At 41.2% G+C, this 14,088-nt stretch overlaps 1 long non-coding RNA gene across 1 annotated transcript; it reads right to left on the bottom strand.

Annotated features, from left to right (window-relative positions):
- Positions 1-454: 454 nt before the first annotated feature.
- LOC126335090 (uncharacterized) lies at positions 455-13,434 on the bottom strand. Its single transcript, XR_007564814.1, has 3 exons — positions 13,073-13,434; positions 12,804-12,914; positions 455-654 (listed from the first exon to the last, which is right to left on the bottom strand). It is a non-coding gene; the product is annotated as an uncharacterized LOC126335090 (long non-coding RNA).
- Positions 13,435-14,088: the final 654 nt, after the last annotated feature.

Below are 14,088 nucleotides of genomic sequence, written 5' to 3'. Positions count from 1 at the left end.
AACTCAGACATTTGTATAAGTGTAGTGAAATGAAAACAGCATTATTCAGTCATATGAATGCCTCACTTATATTCCGGCACAGTTCAAGGCTCGGGATAAAAGTTTTGCCCCTGGTGTTCTACATGGCAACTTCACACACACGAACTTTTTGCCGACACTACAACCACCTACATAAGTAAGCTTTTTCTGTGTTACTTTCAAGTACTGCACTTAAGCTATTCCTGATTTAACTGGAAGATCTGTACTTCCCACTTTCATATCAACAGGCTATGTTAAAGGTCAGTGTCAGACCAAGCTTGTGGAGAATGGTGGGGAGGGGGGGGGGGGGGGGGTGGCGGCGGCATGTCACTCTTCAACTAGTGTTCACCAGTAAATATGTGGCGGAAAATTACGGGTATAGGACGGCTTAAACATGTGGAAAATGAGATTTTCATTATTCAATCATTGTATTTAACATTTATTATTCCTTTAAAATCGCATAAAAACTTCAATAAAACACAGTTTAATCACTCATCTCCACACTTATTTCACAATTATGTCACTTTTAAACTGCAAATCCTCTAAGAGCTGTCTTGAATCTTCACGAGTCTCTCTCAATAGCCTTGATGTGGATAGATACGTACAGCAACCAGTAATCAAGAGTCAGAACTGTGTCTGCAAAATCACAAGGATTATTAAACAATTTTTGCTGTCACTAATTACAAGCAATATAATTGACAGAGTAGATTGCTAATATTTGCTGTAGTGAAAGCTACTCAATGGGGTATAGTTCACATTTTCAAGAATGATCTCACTGAAGTAATTAAGTCCATCGAAACGCTTAGAAACTAACCTCTCGTCTGACGAAAACGGTCTAAAGACGCAGTGGCAATTTCTCCAGATCTGTTGACAATGATATTTTGAGTTATCAATTTACTGAGTGACTGAAACGTAGTTCGGTTACCTGTGAACATAACAATATGTTAGAATTCATTTTCTAAACACGAACTATTACGCTACTGTATGGCTACATATTAATTACATATTAATTACACTATTAATATTTTCACAGTTGTTTCTTTAATACATAATTAAAGCCAACGGAAGAACAAACGTAAAAGTTACTTACAAATGACAGATTTGTTGAGATGCAAGTTTCTGTGTGGGCAGATGTAACTTTTTCATACGGTGGTAAGTCGCAGAAATCTCAGAAGTCACAGAAATCGCAGAGGTCACAGAAATCGCAGAAGTAGCAGAAATCGCAGAAGTAGCAGAAGTCACAAAAATCGCAGAAGTAGCAGAAGTCACAGAAATTGCGGAAGTAGCAGAAATCGCAGAAATAGCAGTGGCGGAGGGATACGCGACCTACGTTCCTTAACTGCGACAAATCAAAGTTAAGAATATCAAATACTGAAAAGTAGCATTCACAGAAATCACTGATATCGGAAAATCGCAGTTTAGCCCATCACTATTATAACATTTCAGCGTTTTCTGTGGCCACAGAAGATAGACTGCAAAGTTTAAGTAGTCTTGTTGGCAGTTCATGTGGTGTGTTGTCGTTTGTGTGAACACTGCTATTACGTTTACACGCAAATGCACCTTTTGTTCCAACATAAAATAAAAATAACCTTTCCTCGAGGAAAAAAGCTTAGTTAAGAAGTTTAATATAAAATTTGCAAAGTCACGTACTATTCGACAGCACAGAGTGGGGACTTTGATGTCGTGCTGGCTGCAGCACAATAAATGAGAGAAATGAAAGTTGGTTTCTTCTTCTGTTTTCGCCAAAATTTTTAAATTGTTGTCAAGTGTATTTCACGCATATGCGATATTTTGCTTATAGTCTTTTCGTATAAACATGTGTTTAAAAAAGTAAAACATTCCCAGTATCAACATGTTGTGTTAAACGGATGTCGTTAAATCAAAGCTCAGCTACTGAAGGCCACAGAGCTTTCACATTAATTACAGTAATGGCGTGCCGGCTTGATACTTCCCCGTAATTTCTATAAGAAATTTAAGTAGAGTCGGTTTATACACATTAAGGCTCACACATGTTACGGTATTTAAGAAACTGCTGATTACAGGAGTTCCTGTATTTTCTCGGGGAAAATACGGTAGGGTCAAGTAGAAGCCGACAACATTCTTGGAATGACAGCTTACCTCAAAATATTTTGAACAATCATGAAGATGGTACCTGACAGAAGCTCAACGTTAAATTTCCATTCAGTCAGTATGTAAACTATTTATATTTCCAAGCTTATATCGTCGAATTTCGTTCTTAAGTCTTATTTAAACTAGCAAGCTGTTTTACAATATTAAAAATTTTTGTCGTTTGTAAGCGCAGTTATTTGAAAACGTGAAAGGTTAAAATGAGTACAGAGCAAAAAATATTTCCCCCCTTAAGGTGCCGCCCCTAGGCCCGTGTCTAGTGGCCCTATATGTAAATCCGCCACTGAGTGGTGCATTCAAAGCACAGACGTTTTGCAGAAATTAAAGGCCCGAAAGTTTGCACTATGTCTCACTACCACTGTCATGAACATCTCTTGACGTTTGATCCCAGCACAGGTGAACTAAGCAGCAATATCGTCACATGCTGTTATAATAATCTGCAGTTCATTGGCTGGCGCCATAGACCCGAACAGGTAATACTGGCATACCGTATTTATAAACATTTTCCATAAAAAACAGTTTTTCACAATCCAGTATACTTCTTACCCTCTGCGATGGTAACACTCATCTGATGCGATATGCCTCCTCCTGCTATGTCATTACAATACCGCACCTTACTGACTCAACATCACTCACTGGGCGCATTCGGCGCTTGCCTATCAATTCTTCGCCTATCCTCGAACCGTACTAGCGAAATATGCTTAATTTTGAGTTAGGCACCGTGGATCCCTAATTACCTGGAACCACAAAATGATCATGTTTGACAATGCTGGATACACCGTCACATGGAAGAAGTGGGAATAAGTAATGCAGCCAGGAACAGTGGCGGACATTATCATGATGTTAGTCCAGGTGCTATGGCGTTGCCTGAGCGTACCGACCTTCAAATCACATCTCAAATGCTCAGTTGTCTTCTCTCCCGGTTTTCTGACAGTCTGTGATTCACTATCATTCAATACTGTGCTCCAAACGTACATTCTCAGAAATTTCTTCCTCAAATTAAGGCCTATATCTGATACTAGATGACTTATTTTGCACTGGAATGCATCTCTGCCTGTGGTAATTCATTTTTTATGTCCTCCTTGGTTCGTCTTTCTTCTATTCCTTTGCTACCGAGGTAGCAGAATTCTTTAATTTCATCTACTTTGAGAACATAAATTTTGACATTAACTTTATCGCAGTTTTCATTTCTGCTGCTTCTCTTACTGCCATAAGTAGGTTTACTGCTAAGCCACATTCTATTCAACAGGTTCCGTAGTTCTTCTTCACTTTCATTGACGACAACAATGTGATCAGCGAATGTCTGCACTGATATCATTTCACCTTTTTTTAAATTTCCGTCATTGTTTCTTCAGTGTATACAGTTGCTGAGAGGGAGCAAAAGACTGCATCCCTGCCTTATCCCCTTTTTCAATCCGAACACTTCTCTCTTTTCCTTGCAGTTTCATTGTTTATCAATCATACTGCGTAGTGAGCTACAGTTATAGTGAGTACACACTTAGATTTTATATTGTGTAAATTATGATGTTGTCACAGATGTGACACCTATTCTACTCAATTTTTTGGATGAATGATTTTCAAATGAGTCATATTTCGAAACTGCATTTCTTAGACTTTATGTTAAAGTGATGTACTGAGCACTGATGCAAGAAATTATTATTATTATTATTAAATTAACACATTTTTGTTAAGAAGCAATGTTATTATTACATTAAAACATTTTTATTTTTATTATTAATAAAATCATAGAAAGTTAAAAGTAACAGCATATTATACTGGGTGTGGAGAGAGACATTAACAAACTTTCAACCGCTTCCAGAATCGAACCCTTGATCTGCGCCTGCAGTCACACACACACACACACACACACACACACACACACACACACACACTTCCAGAATCGAACCCTTGATCTGCGCCTGCAGTCACACACACGCACACACACACACACACACACACACACACACACACACACACACACATGCACTTATTCCTATGGAAAATCTAACAGTGTTTGTTACTTATAATATGAAATAATGAGAGTATTAGTACAGTCTGACTTCTGTACAAATTCAGTGCAGTAATGTGATCATTGTAAACAAGTGCCATAAAATGATTTTTCTATTTGATGATGCATGGCTACAGCTACAGCAGCCTACGAATTATCGCATGCACCTCAGTGTATTGAATATTTACATGTTTCATGATAAGTTTGTTACTACTGTAGTGGCACCAACTTTTAGGAAAGGGAAAGTTAGTTTTGTGCAAAATTCTGAGCACAAACTACAGCCAGGTGCCGGCCAGATTGCAGTGAGTTACACATACCAACAGTTGCAAAGTAGAATAGAGGCCATAGAGCTGTCATATTGCTGAAAGAGTATATTTAGCAGTTTTGCATGTCTCAAGTCACAGGCAGAAGGGGCTCACTGGCCAACCTAGCGTGTTATGAGTACGTGACGCCAAGTGGCGCGTATAGCAAAACAGAGGCATACCGCTGCGTATAAATAGGTGTGGGTTTCTAACTAGATTCATTCAAGTCTGATAGCTCTCCTGGACAGCAGGGCATGTCACACCACCAGCTACATGCAGCAGCAGATGGGGTGCCAGCATTCCAGTCCAAGGCGGGTCGCTGGTTCGACCCTCTGAAGCCGACACAGGGTCTGTAGCCAGCCAGTGGCGAGCCACACCTGGGCTCGCTACCACAGGCAGGCGTCATGACTTCCAACACACGTCTCAGAGGCATCCTGAGCCACACTGGCTAGAAGCATGCAGCTGGCCGCCTGCGTCTCACACCGAGCAGAGCTGAGTTGGCTGGGACACAGACCACTGAGTCGACTACTGGCATCCTGATGACACCCCAACTCCGCTGGCGTTCAAGGCCAACACACAGTGCCGCCTGCGGTGGTCTCGCGGTTCTAGGCGCGCAGTCCGGAACCGTGTGACTGCTACGGTCGCAGGTTCGCATCCTGCCTCAGGCATGGATGTGTGTGATATCCTTAGGTTAGTTAGGTTTAAGTAGTTCTAAGTTCTAGGGGACTAATTGCCACAGCAGTTGAGTCCCATAGTGCTCAGAGCCATTTGAACCAACACACAGTGCGTGCAAGGGTTGCTGAGGCAGCCATTCCACGCCAAGACGTTTTGCAGACAGCAAAGTGATGTCCTCAGCATTGCGGGACCCACTGATGCAGATCAAGAAGAACGGGGGCACTGTAGTTGGAAACAATAAATCACTTGGAAATCTTGGACGAGTCTTAATACGGTGCCTTCTACCTCTTCCTGCTACATTTGGTCATCCTGATACATTCAGTGATAGAAGTTGCCACTACATTTGGTGTCAGAATTGCGGACGTTGTCTGTCCAGTACGATGTTTGAGCCCACCACCCGCATTACATTCAGAAGATATGGTGAGTTTTGACCAGTTTTCTTTTGAGTATTGGACGTTTTCTTGCCTTTGTGTGTTTTTTAGTATGGCTCATGGCATGCCATTTTAGATGTTTTGCATAGGCATATTATTATTTTTTTTGTCAGAATAAGTATTAGTGTATTTGGAGCAGTAAGATCTATTTCTTTTTATTTCGTGGCATTTAATTACTTTTGTATTGGTTTGAGAATGATGTTACGGAGTATGATAATATGAGGTGTAGGGAGTCGGGTTATTCTTGTACTTAAATGTTTTGTTTCATGTCTAACTGGGAACGAAAGCAACACAACAGCAGAGCCAGGAACGTGAGGTGTGTCGGAACCAGAAGCGGTGTTTATTTTGTTGGAAAATGTAACACAAGTAACAACAGACAATATGCAGTTCAGAAATGAATTAACATTCAGAGGTGAATGAGAAACTACATCTGACCAGTCATTGTTGCCTAGGGTGCAGAAGATTGATCCAGCTGCCTCGAGTTTGATTATTCGATTTTCTGGCAAGGCATCCGGGGATGTGCGTTCGGCCGGCCGCGGTGGTCGTGCGGTTCTAGGCGCTCCAGTCCGGAGCCGCGCTGCTGCTGCGGTCGCAGGTTCGAATCCTGCCTCGGGCATGGATGTGTGTGATGTCCGTAGGTTAGTTAGGTTTAATTAGTTCTAAGTTCTAGGGGACTGATGACCACAGCAGTTGAGTCCCATAGTGCTCAGAGCCATTTGAACCATTGATGTGCGTTCGTTTGTGGAGAACTTGGAGACTTCAGCGCTGATGAATGCTTGGTCTGATGAGCAGTTGTTACACATAGCCAATATTAGATTAACGGGTGAAGTGAAAACATATTTAAGGTGTTCTGATGCCTTAAGGAAGGCAGGACAGTTTAAGCAGTTGAAGGAAAGCGTTCGACTCGGAGCTCCACTGCAGACTCCTAATTAAGGTACGAGCATATGGGATTGGTTCCCAAGTATGTGAGTGGCTCGAAGACTTCTTCAGTAATAGAACCCTGAAACGTCCCTTTAGAAAAATTATGCATGATTGTGCTTAAACTGACACACAATATTTTTTTAGCGCAACGCAATCTGACTTTCAAAAATCCCTGACTAACATTAACCTATACGTTTCACAACTCACTTACCTCACAAAAATCTTCGTTACTCGAACTACCCAATACAGCGAGCGCCACTACTGCCAGCTAAATAAAAGTTTCAAACTACCGAAGGCACTAACTACTGATAGACATAGTTAGCGAATGAAAGATTTTAATAGAGAACAAACAATGTATTTACTTTATAGCAGTTCATGACATCCATTCTTACAAATGTACTGTTTCTGATGGACACACCTCCAGATTATCCATTCTCAAAAATCCGCCATCTCACTTCCACACATCCACCACTGCCAGCAGCTCACCTGGAACTGCGCAACGCTATGCGCTGTTAACAGCCAACTGCCCAACACTACAATGGCAGGCTACAATGCAAACTAGCCACAGACTGCACACAGCACACCCAGTGATTTTCGTACAGAGCGCTACGTGGCGTTATCAATACAAAAACCCAAACAGCCTACTTACAATCCAGTACATTGTCCTCGATGGTGAGTGTTCATCGGTGGAGGGTATCATCGGGAGTGCCCCAGGGAAGTGTGGTAGGTCCGCTGTTGTTTTCTATCTACATAAATGATCTTTTGGATAGGGTGAATAGCAATGTGCGGCTGTTTGCTCATGATCCTGTGGTGTACAGGAAGGTGTCGTCGTTGAGTGACTGTAGGAGGATACAAGATGACTTGGACAGGATTTGTGGTTGGTGTAAACAATGGCAGAGGAAAAAGAATCCTGTAATGTTAGAATACTCCATTAGTAGTGTAGTGCTTGACACAGTCACCGCGATTAAATATTTGGGCGTAACATTGCAGAGTGATATGAAGTGAGACAAGCATGTAATGGCAGTTGTGGGGAAGGAGGATAGTCGTCTTCGGTTCATTGGTAGAATTTTGGGAAGATGTGGTTCACCTGTAAAGGAGTCCGCTTACAAAACACTAATACGACCTATTCTTGAGTAGTGCTCAAGCGTTTGGGATCCCTATAAGGTCGGATTGAGGGAGGACATAGAAGCAATTCAGAGGCAGGCTGCTACATTTTTTATTGGTAGTTTTGATCATCAAGCGAGTGTTACGGAAATGCTTCAGGAACTCAGGTGGGAGTGTCTAGAGGAAAGGAGGCGTTCTTTTCGTGAATCGCTACTGAGGAAATTTAGAGAACCAGCATTTGACGCTGACTGCAGTACAATTTTACTGCCCCCAACTTACATTTCGCGGAAAGACCACAAAGATAAGATACGAGAGATTAGGGCTCGTACAGAGGCATATAGGCAGTCATTTTTCCCTCTTTCTGTTTGGGAGTGGAACAGGGAGAGAAGATGCTAGTTGTGGTACGAGGTACCCTCTCCCACGCACCGTATGGTGGATTGCGGAGTATGTATGTAGATGAAGGGCTTTTACAAAGGGACAAAAAATAAAATAGCACTCGGTACTTTAGAGAGAGGTTAAGAACAATGACAAAGAGACAGGGGGACACAATGGAGAAATTTGCGGACAGGATAAGGGAAATTAATGAGTATACTTACGAGTTGGGTCAGAGCGATGAAGCGAATAGTGTTCTGTTGCACGAGGCCGAGCAAAAGGCACTGTATTTTTGAGAGGGCTACAGGAGCATATGTCACGGAAAGTGCGTGAAGGGACTCCAAAAGATTTGTATTCGGACTTTCAGCTGACAGTTCAATGTAAGGAAATAGACATGGCAACAGGGGTACGCGAGAGGCAAACAGTGTTTACAGTAGGTGTGAAATGTTTTAAGTGTGGTTGTACAGGACATGCGGAGAGGCAATGTACCTAGTCACCGAGGAATAAACCAAGGGGTGGAAATCGACAGCAGTGAGGATGGAGAAGTGGGGATAGGAGAGATGGACAAGCTACATGCAGCAGCAGATGGGGCACTAGCATTCCAGTCCATGGCGGGTCGCTGGTTCGACCCTCTGAGGCCGATGCGGGGTCTGTAGCCAGCTAGTAGCAGGCAACTCCATGGCTCGCTACCACAGGCAGCAGGCGTCCTGGCTTCCAACACACGCTGGAGGCATCTCGAGGTGAGGGCTGCAGATTCGGACGCTGGATTGCTGGCGCTTGTTGTTACCATGATTTCAGTCTTGCTGGCATGAAGCACACAGCTGACCGCCTACCGCTCACACCGAGTGGCACTGAGTCAGCTGAGACACAGACCGATAAGTCGACTGCTAGCACCCTGCTGCCGCCGCAACGCCACTGGAGTACAAGGCCGACACACAGTGCGTGCATGGGTTGCTGAGGCAACCATACCATGCGAAGCCATTTTGCAGACAGCAAAGTGGTGTCCTCAGCATTGTGGGACCCAATGACGCAGATCGAGAAGAATGGGGTCACTGTATTTGGAAACAATAAATCACTTGGAAGGCTCGGACAAGTCTTAATACGGTGCCTTCTACCTCTTCCTGCTACATTTGGTCATCCTGATACATTCAGTGATAGAAGTTGTCACTACATTTGGTGTCAAAATAACTTCCCGTCATATTTGGTCATCCTGATACATTCTGTTGCAGAAATTGCCACTACACTACCCTGTGAGGTGTCCACTTGTACGTGGAGCCCGATTTTATAACATATTTCATGAAAAATGTCATGAAATGGCTATCACATGTAGAAGAGATTGTATCTTTGACACCACTGAACCAAAAATGTTGCCTGGGGGACAAAATCGATAGTAAGTAGGGGCGCGTGAAGTGCAGAAGCAGTTGCCATTACCCTCTGTTAAAGATAGGATGTAAGGAAATTAGTGGCTAGCAGTGAGAATTTAACTGTTGGCCTATGGACGCAGAATAATACAGTTTTGTAAGGTAATGTAATTTTGTACATTCAGTTTTAAGTATGCAGCAACGCAATGTGGATATTGCTAATTTTACACTACTGAGCCCTGATTTGTAATATTTTGTGTGTTTTGTAATCCTGATACAGACCAGTTAAATTTTGGAACCTATTTTGTTAAACGATGTTAGTCTTCTGGCCTTTTAACAATCCAAGTGTCTTAAATAAAACAGTAAGTGAGAATTATAGAGTAGTTCAGAAGTCCACTGATTTTGAAGTTAATGTATAATGTTTCATATTAATTTTGCGAAGGAGAAACTTCATTTTGAATACAATTTTAAACTGAAGCTTTTGGTCTTAGAATATCCCGTTTTTAGTACCTCATCCTCTTCCGTGTCGTGTCATTTAAATTCAATGAGTATTTTTCATTTTCAATCAGAGTCAGAAAAATATTATTGTGCAAGAATCAGAAAAGTATTAATGTTTGTAACAGCTTCAATGCAGGCCGCATGCACAGCGCTGAGCCAGTATCTAAAGTTATCACTCAACATTTGCAAGGTTTATCAACTAATTATTGACATTATTGGTTGAAGCTATTGCACTTGGCATTTCACTTCGCTGAGCCAAGATTGAACATTTTGAATGCCTATTGCGGAGAGAACAGAATACCAAGATTACATCTGTTACAACTCAAGAGCTAAGTAAATTGTATTTCATTATTTATTTGCACAGGGAATATTATCAGTTTATTGCACAGGGCCACTGAATTTCGTGCTCACGAGACTGGGTAAATTTCAGAGGGATTGATTTCATTATAGGCATTTCATACTGGTTTTCCAGACTAAGTTTTTTAATTTTTCATTGGATTACAGTAATACTGATTAAGCGCACCATTTGCTCAACAACACATCACCCAGTAAATTAGTATAACACAAATATATTTTTTAAAGAACGTTACACTTACATATTTATTAAAGAACGTTACAACCTTTTAAACGAAAACATGCTTAAGACTCTTTTGACTTCCACATTTATGAGGACCATTTCACTTGGGGTTGTGGAAGGTACATCAGCACGTTTTTTTTTTTTTTTTTTTTTTAAATTAATGGTTATTCTAGTTTTTCTGACATGTTGTACATGCTGAAAGATCTCCTCACTATGGATATATTAGAACTAAAACAAAAAAATACATCTCATCTAATATAATATAGGTCGCTCTTCGTACACTTCCAAAATTCTAGCTGCTGACCACTTTTTAACTTTTATTTTAATATGAAAATGAAAACACACTGAAAACATGTAATACAGCAGCAAGTGTTCCACGAAAACAGGTATACAATGATAGTGTTTTGAAGAACATCCAGCAGGCAGCAGTGAATAGACTATGGTAAAGGCTTGTGGTGTCACTAATTACACCGGCTTTCATGTTTAGCGTCATGGCAGGTAGTGGCGCTATTGCAGCAACGACATCGAAAACTAGTTGTTCACTCGTGCAACTGTGGTCCGACTTAGTGGTGGGCAGGAAATCGCGTATCTGTTAGAAATCACAGTTATTGAGAAATCACAGATATCACAGTAACAACTTTACAAAATCTAACTGCGATTTGTTGTCACAGTTAGCACTCGCAAGTAGCATTTCACAATAAACGCCGTGAGCCATCTGTTGGCCAAATTCCACACTGCTTTCTGCGACTTCAGTGACAAATAGCAACTAAGAGTCGCAAGTAGCAACTAAAAAGCGCAGTTAACAGTGCCATCTGTTGGCCAAAGTTTGTACTACGCTCATCTGCGACACTCTATCGAGTCTAACTGCGATTTCCGCGACAAGTTGCAACTAAGAGTCGCAAGTAGCAACTAAAAAGCGAAGTTAGCAGTGCCATCTGTTGAGCAAAGCTCATACTATGATATTCGCTACCGAGTCAAATTGCGATTTCTGTGACAAATCGCAACTAAGAGTCACAAGTAGCAACTAAAAAGCTCAGTTAACATTCTTTTCCTAGTGCCATCTGTTGAATGACGTACGTACTTTGTTATAAGAGCCTTGTGCCTCACGAGATCGATGTGCTGTGTGTGCGTATGAAGGACTTATTTCATTAGTGGTACAAGTCCATTTTTGTTCATTTTGAGATACGGAGTCGTAAAGTTAAATGAGTGCTGAAAAATCTACAGTTGAGATATCAGAAATAATCAAGCATATGGCTTCTTGCTAGAAATGAACCTTTATTAATGTTTGTTTGGATCATTAATTTCAGAAGCATTATAGACAGAAAAGTGGAGGCAATGGACTTGTACCACTATTAAAATAAGCCCTTCACATTATATGACAACATGCACATTCAGCATCAGTTATGATTGGTCAAACACAGCTGTGACTCTGAATGTATTATATTAATAAGAAGCAACATTGCCTTCTTGTCCTGAAAATATCAAGTAACGTAACAAATGTGATTCTGCTTCCAATATGACAATTTTGGTTAATACTCCATATGTCTACAGGACTTTGCAATGTTAACACAGCAGAACTCAGACATCTGTATAAGTGTAGTGAAATGAAAACAGCATTATTGAGTCATATGAATGCCTCACTTTTATTCCGGCACAGTTCAAGACTCGGGATGAAAGTTTTGCCCCTGGTGTTCTACATGGCAACTTCACACACACGAACTTTTTGCCGACACTACAACCACCTACATAAGTAAGTTTTTTCTGTGTTACTTTCAAGAACTGCACTTAAGCTATTCCTCATTTAACTGGAAGATCTGTACTTCTCACTTTCATATCAACAGCCTCAAAATGCATATTCTATACCTCGGGCTATGTTAAAGGTCAGTGTCAGACCAAGATTGAGGAGAAGGGGAGGGGGGGGGGGCGGCGTCATGTCACTCTTCAACTAGTGTTTACCAGTAAATATTACGGGTATAGGACGGCTTAAACATGTGGAAAATGAGATTTTCATTATTCAATCACTGTATTTAACATTTATTATTCCTTTAAAATCGCATAAAAACTTCAATAAAACACAGTTTAATCACTCATCTCCACACTTATTTCACAATTATGTCACTTTTAAACTGCAAATCCACTAAGAGCTGTCTTGAATCTTCACGAATCTCTCTCAATAGCCTTGATGTGGATAGATACGTACAGCAACCAGTAATCATGAGTCAGAACTGTGTCTGCAAAATCACAAGGATTTTTAAACAATTTTTGCTGTCACTAATTACAAGCAATATAATTGACAGAGTAGATTGCTAATATTTGCTGTAATGAAAGCCACTCAATGGGGTATATTTCACATTTGCAAGAACGATCTCACTGAAGTAATTAAGTCCATCGAAATGCTTAGAAACTAACCTCTCGTCTGACGAAAACGGTCTAAAGACGCAGTGGCAATTTCTCCAGATCTGTTGACAATGATATTTTGAGTTATCAATTTACTGAGTGACTGAAATGTAGTTCGGGTACCTGTGAACATATCAATATGTTAGAATTCATTTTCTAAACACGAACTATTACGCTACTGTATGGCTACTTACATATTAATTACACTATTAATATTTTCACAGTTGTTTCTTTAATACATAATTAAAGCCAACGGAAGAACAAACGTAAAAGTTACTTACCAATGACAGATTTGTTGAGATGCAATTTTCTGTGTGGGCAGATGTAACTTTTTCATACGGTGGTAAGTCGCAGAAATCGCAGAAGTCACTGAAATCGCAGAAGTAGCAGAAGTCACAGAAATCGCAGAAGTAGCAGAAATCGCAGAAGTAGCAGAAGTCACAAAAATCGCAGAAGTAGCAGAAGTCACAGAAATTGCGGAAGTAGCAGAAATCCCAGAAATAGCAGTGACAGAGGGATACGCGACCTACGTTCCTTAACTGCGACAAATCACAGTTAAGAATAGCAGACACTGAAAAGTAGCATTCACAGAAATCACTGATATCGGAAAATCGCAGTTTAGCCCATCACTAGTGCGACTGCAGAATGCCTCGAGCACTGGCGTCACTTTGGTTGCGCGGCTTTCAACGCACGCAGCTTGAGTCAGCGCGCTGATTTGCCCGGCCTTGGCGGCGCGCTTCGGTGGATCCCCTGACGCAGGACGTGACCTCAAGGGAGATTCCCCTTTCTCCTACACTTGCCTTCCCGCCGGGCAGGGCCCATCTGACGGCTCATTTCTGAGCATTACCAGTAGCATATTTGTCTTCTACCGCTGCGTTTAATCGAATAAAACTTATACCCTCATATATTTATGCGTATCCTATCGTCATGTCTCTTACCCTTCTTAGTGTTGTGCACACCCTTTTTCCCTCGGCGATTCAGCGGAGAATCTCCTCGTTTCTGTCAATGACAAAATCCGCTACAGCTGAAACAATGATTTATTTCTAAAAAGGGAAGCACTATCCCGTTTCAGGACATATGCATCATCTTTCCGGTGCAGATGAAAACATGACTCCGGGTAGTGCTTTCCTTTTTATAGATAAATAATTTTTACAAATGTAACGATATTTGTTATTGACAGTTGTGGACGTCCCGTGAAGTGAAACATGTGTCTCCTCGCTTCTTATCTCATCGATCCATTTAATCTACGGCAGTGTTCTGTTACACAGCATTTCAAACGTTTCGATGCTCTTCCTGT

Source organism: Schistocerca gregaria, chromosome 2 (assembly GCF_023897955.1).
Source record: "Schistocerca gregaria isolate iqSchGreg1 chromosome 2, iqSchGreg1.2, whole genome shotgun sequence".
NCBI lineage: Eukaryota > Metazoa > Arthropoda > Insecta > Orthoptera > Acrididae > Schistocerca > Schistocerca gregaria.
This window is presented reverse-complemented; position numbering and strand designations above follow the sequence as displayed.